Source organism: Camarhynchus parvulus, chromosome 6 (assembly GCF_901933205.1).
Source record: "Camarhynchus parvulus chromosome 6, STF_HiC, whole genome shotgun sequence".
Classification (NCBI taxonomy): domain Eukaryota; kingdom Metazoa; phylum Chordata; class Aves; order Passeriformes; family Thraupidae; genus Camarhynchus; species Camarhynchus parvulus.
Genome location: NC_044576.1, coordinates 32,698,484 through 32,704,483, shown reverse-complemented (window position 1 = coordinate 32,704,483; position 6,000 = coordinate 32,698,484).

The following is a 6,000-nucleotide window of genomic DNA, read 5'->3' as shown; positions in this document are numbered from 1 at the left end:
TCTCCAGGCACTGTGACTGCAGCCTGTGCAGCTCGTTGCTGCTTTGGGATGTGGCCGGATGCTGTGGGATCTCCCTGTCCTGGCCAGAGGGCAGCACCAGGAAATGGGGCTTGGAGAAATCCCAGCCCCAGCTGGGACCATTCCCCATCTGCAGCCCCTTGAATAAAAGGGCATTTATTTCAACTGAAATGCAAATTTACCTGAGCATAAAACAAGATCAGAACGAAAGAAGCTACAGAAAATCCACCCAATTTACTGTTGGTGGAGGAGAACAGTGCACACATAGAAATATTTATTAAGATTTGGTTTAAATATGTGTTTACTTATGCCAAAATCACAAAAATCCTTGCCCAAAATCCTCACCAGAGAGAGGAGCCTGTGCTGCTCATTGTGTGGTGCCCCTCTGCCCATGGACAATGAGGTTGGGTCCTGGAAGGGGACTTGGCTGCCAGCTGGAGGTGTTTTGGGAGGTTATGGTTTTATCTCTTGCAATTTCAGTTTAGCTGTGAGAAAACTGTTGGAATAAGCTTGTCATGTGTATTAGGAGGGAATTGTTCCCTGGTACAGGTTTCCCAGAGCAGCTGTGGCTGCCCCTGGATCCCTGGAATTGCCCAAGGCCAGCCTGGGACAGTGGGAGGTGTCCCTGCCCGTGGCTGGGGTGGCACTGGATGGGATTTAAGGTCCCTCCCAACCCAAACCATTCCATGATTCTGTATGAAACCTCATTTTTATGCTGAGAATATAAAGCATCCTCCCTTTTTTTTAGGTCAGGAATTTTACTTTCCCGAGTTCTCCTTGGCTCTGTACCAAAGCTGTGGGAGGTAGAATGACTTAATACCCATCTTAGGTGACCCACAGAACAAGATAATGAGGTCTATCATCTCCCCACCAGCTGCAAAGTGCTGAAAAAGAAAAAAGAAAAAAAGAGAAGAAACTGCACCAATTTTCTCATGGTACACAGAGTTACACAAAATGACATAAAATGGGAGCAGTGCAATGAACTGCTTGAGGATGGTGTTGCACAGATAAAAATATGTAAAAGAGCTCTTAATTGCAGAAATTTGGTGGATATTTAAAAAAAAATTGTCACAGGATGTATTTTTAGACTTCACGTTTAAAATACTTTTATTTTCTGCAGTATCTTACTGTGACTAGATATAGTTAATATATAGATTCAGTTAATATATAATAAATTCAGTTAATATATAATTATAGGGTACAAACACCTATCACAGAGAGGCTGCTCTGTGGTTCTGGAGTTATTTCAAGTCTGGCTTGAGAAATTGGTATAAAATAGCAAAAAACTTTTTGGAAACAACTTTATCTTCAAGTTTTTGCTTGGGCCATCTGCTATTTCACCATCTGATGGGCTCTTGCAGCTGTGCTTGAACGAGGAGCCATCCATTCCTATTTCATGTTTCTGTGGTTTTCCAGAACTTTTTGTGCCCTAGAGTGAGCACTTTGTATCCACGATGTGGGGAAGATTAATAAAAATCCTGACCAAAGGGTGGTCAGGGGAATTGTGTCCAGTCTGAATGTGGGCTAATTTTTTGATTGCCTGATAATGGTGTCTGGAAGGAAGGTCCCTCAGCAGTCATTTAATTTATTGTGATATATAACTGTGGCCAGGGAGTCAAACAAAAACCATATTGAGGACAGGAGTCTGGTTTTGTAACTGGGTTGTCCTCTGAAATTGTGTCACTGCAGAAATGGGCAGGGAAATGGGCTGGAGACAGAATTTGCCTTGATTTGGGGCAGAAATGATGAGAAAAGAGCAATGTTCTGGTTAAACCCCAGGGTGGGGTGGAAGGGACCTTAAATCCCACCCAGTGCCACCCCTGCCATGGCAGGGACACCTCCCACTGTCCCAGGTGCTCCCAGCCCCAATGTCCAGCCTGGCCTTGGGCACTGCCAGGGATCCAGGGGCAGCCCCAGCTGCTCTGGGAATTCCAGCCCAGGCCCTGCCCACCCTGCCAGGGAACAATTCCCAATTCCCAATCTCCCATCCATCCCTGCCCTCTGGCAGTGGGAGCCATTCCCTGTGTCCTGCCCCTCCATCCTTGTCCCCAGTCCCACTCCAGCTCTCCTGGAGCCCCTCCAGGCCCTGAAGGGTTTTTAGTCCTCCCTGGATCCTCCTCCAGGTGAGCACCCCCAGCTCTCCCAGCCAGAGCAGAGGGGCACCAAGCCCCTGTTCCTGGAATTGTGTTGGAAAAGCTCCCTAAGACCATCCAGCCTCCGAGCCCAGCAGTGCCACTGCAGCCACCCCTGAGCCACGTCCCCAAGTGCCACCTCCTGCTCCTCACAACCCCAATGACAGGGGCAGACTTTTTTGTAGATTTCCAATTTTTGGGAATAACCCAGAGCTTGGATGTTGCATCCACACGAGTTCTCCGTGGGTGATGATGTTTCAGTGAATTCCAGAGGAATTAATAACAAATCCCCACGGAGTGGTGCCAAATCTGGACTTGTGATGCTCTTGGGAGCACATCTCTAATTTTGGGGTTTGTCATGAGGTGAAAAAATACAACTCTGAGGGCTCTAAATGGGATTATGTAATGGCCCAAGTTAAACTGTGTGAAAGATGGATAATTATGGGCTGCCTGCTCTATCTAACACCATTAGCTGCTGTTACAAAACCAACATTTGACTCCCATTTGTTTTACTTTTGAGAGGTCTTTGCTGTGTTTGGGGCTCAAAGTTGTGCAACAGAACCTAACTGAAAATGCCTGTAATAAAGAAACTCTGTTTCATTCTTCCCTTCATAAATAACAGGAGATTAAGACCTAATTGATTTCATTCTCCTGTGATGGATACCACAGTAATTTTTAATGATTTCTCTCAAGTTTCCCATTAGGAATATTTATTTTTCTTTAAAAAATGCCCCCAAATATGCTGTCTTCCTAATTTACTGCCCCAGCTTTTATGATGATGGATGTTGCATTGTTCTGTGGTTTGCAGAGGGCTAGACAGGAATATTAAAAATATACGACTTCATAATTTTTAGTCTGAGTTGAATGCTGTCCTCTGGTGAGACATGTAAAAATTTGTGGCTTTTTTTTCTTTCTTTTGTTTTCAGAGAGACAGTGAAATTTGAGGCAACAGATCAAAGCACTTATTGTCTAGTCTGGAGTAAAAAAAAACCCAAACCCCCTCACATATTTAATGGGTTATTTGTTGGATTTAAAGGGATTTTAGCACAGGACACCTTCCTGACATCTTGTCAGGAATGTCCTGTTTGATAGAAGGATCTTGCTGGAAAATCTTCACTTCTCGGTACTGAAAATTGTGGGAAAGCCTAAAATGATGTTTCTTCCCCCATGGAGGTTTAGGGCTGTGCAGACATCCCAAAGATTGTGTGTGTGTTGACTTGTTTGGGTTTTATTTAAGGTATTTGCTGGTGTGGTACTAAACCAGAGCAATGTTCAGCTCGAGGGGTTTTTTCCTCTTCCTGGAGGAAGGCTGGAAGAGGAAAATGGTGACGGGGAATTTCCTGTGGGGTAAAGCTGGGAACCAGGGAATCACAGAAAATCCCAAATTGGAAGGGTCCCACAGGGATCATTCATTGAGTCCAGCTCAGTGATCACCCCAACAACCCCACCCTAGGAATGATGTCCAAACCCTCCTGGGGCTCTGGCAGCCCTGGGGCTGTGCCATTCCCTGGGCAGTGCCAGCACCCTCTGGGGGAAGCAGAACCTTCCCCTGATGCCCAGTTTAAACCCCCCAGCCCAGCTCCAGCCCTTCCCTGGGTCCTGTTCCCATCACAGCCTGGGGCTGCCCTCAGCAGGAGCTGCAGACCCCCACGAGTTCTCCTCCAGCTGAGCAAACCCACATGTTCCTCCTTTGGCCCCTCCAATCCCTTCCCCACCTTCATGGCTCTCCTTTGGACACTCTGATGGATTCACACCCTCAGCCCTACACCCCTGGGGTGTTGGGGCTGTGGGGTTTGGGCGTTTTGGGGTGCAGGGTGCTGGTAGTGTCTGTGCTCACGGAGAGCTCGGCACTCTGACCCAGGGTTTGTGCTGCAGGAGAAGAACGTGTGAGCTTTGGGGCTTTGTGTTTTAACTGCTGAAGAATTTCAGGGTTGCTGTTGTTGCTGTTAAGGTCCTGGATCCTTGCAGGGGTGGATTTCTTTGTTTGCTCTTCCCTGAGCTCCTCTTGGCTTTTTCACCCCTGGCCCTGTGACAGCCGCCTGCAATGGGCTCTGTGCAGCCTCCCCACGAGGAACTGCACGGAGCTTAATCAGCACTAAAGCACAGCTCACTCCCCTGCCTTGCTGGAGGAAAGGAGCTGCTTTCCAAAATTCTATTGCCCGTGGAGCAGCAGGACAAACTGGGCAGGGAAAAGAGGAGAAGGGGAGTGTGATGAGCCCGTGGCACTCAGCACCAGCCCTGCTGTCCTTCCAGGTACAAACGATGCTGGCAGGGAGTGCTCTCCAAGCACAGCTGAATGGAAGGGGTTTGCTCTCTCTGATTGTGTTTTATCCCTGAGACAGACTGAAAATCCTGCATCTCATTCATTAAATGCATCAAGAAATTCAGGATGGCTTTGTCAGTTTTGTTTATGCTTGAATTTGTTGTTCCAGTGCTTTGTCACTCAGACAAGGTAGGAGTTGGTTTAGTTGTTTTCTTTGTTAAAAGAAAAACTCAGTTTCAGTGTTTAACTGGATGTTATGTTCTGTTGATTTGCCATAGCAGTTCAAGGCTCTCTACAAAAGACCCTGTTACTCCAAACGGCTCCACAAAATCCCAGCTTCATAAGCGTGTCCTTTTTATTTGTGCAGCAAGGGAGAAACTTGAGTAAATCCTTGGTTCTCAAAGTCAGAAAATCCCAGAATGGTTTGGGTTGGAAGGGACCTTGGACATCACCCAGTGCCACCCCTGCCATGGGCAGGGCCCCCTTCCACCATCCCAGGGTGCTCCAAGCCCTGTCCAACCTGGCCTTGGACACTTCCAGGGATGGAGCAGCCACAGGAAAAGCCTGTCCCTGTCCCTGAGCTCTGCTGGATCCCAGCTGGGCACTGGGATGCTGTTCACTCTTTATTTTGGATGAGCACCATGGCCTCATGGCCAGTGAGGAGCCAGCTCTGGCTGCTCTGCCCCTCTTGCTGTTCCCAGCTACATTGGCCAACTCACAGGTTTGGGACAGAAATTCCAGAGGGATCCAATATTATGGGACCTTTAGGACAGGAAGGGAAAATCATAACCAAAGGAGGGGAAGGCAGGGATGAATTTATGAGTAACAAAACAGTGAGACTGCTGATCTTGCATTGCATATCCTGGGTGTCACAGTGTGCTGTAGACCCATTGTGCTGCCCAGGACAGCTCAGCAGCTCCTCAAGGCATGCACAGAGGGTGGAAACCTGCCCTTGGAGACTGGGAAATCCACAGGATCCATCCCTCAAGCATGTGCAGCAAGCAGGATTTACAGCCAGGGTTTGATGTCAGAGCTCAGCCCTGGTGGATGCTGCTCCATGTCTGGAGGCTGGGACAGAGGTCTGCAGAGCAGAGCAGAGCTCTGTGGCTAAAGGTCAGGCTGAATTATGCTCTATCTATGCCTGTTAATTATAGAGGACTGTAATCTGCCACTGCAGTCACAATTCAGCAGGATCTTGATTGTGCAGAGAGTTAATGAAGTGAGGGAGGACTGGAGACACAAAGTCTCAGCAGCTGGCCGGGGGACACACAGATTTCAAAGGGAAAAGCTTTTTTGTTTTGTTTTGTTTATTCTGAGAAGGAAAAACTTTAGCCTGGAGGCCCCAAAACTGTAGATCCCTGTAGCTAAGCCCAGACAAGTCCTCATGCATTTTGGCACATAGGGGAATAATAATAAAAAAAAATCTGGATACTACTCAATGCTGTGATTACAGCGAGGTTTCCTGGATATCGAAGAGGGGATCACAGCTGATCTGGGAAGATGTGAGAGCAGTGTTACAGAGGTGCTTTCTGCCCAGCTGAACCTCTTATCTTGAAATTGTTCAGCTCTCTGAAGTGGCTTAACGTC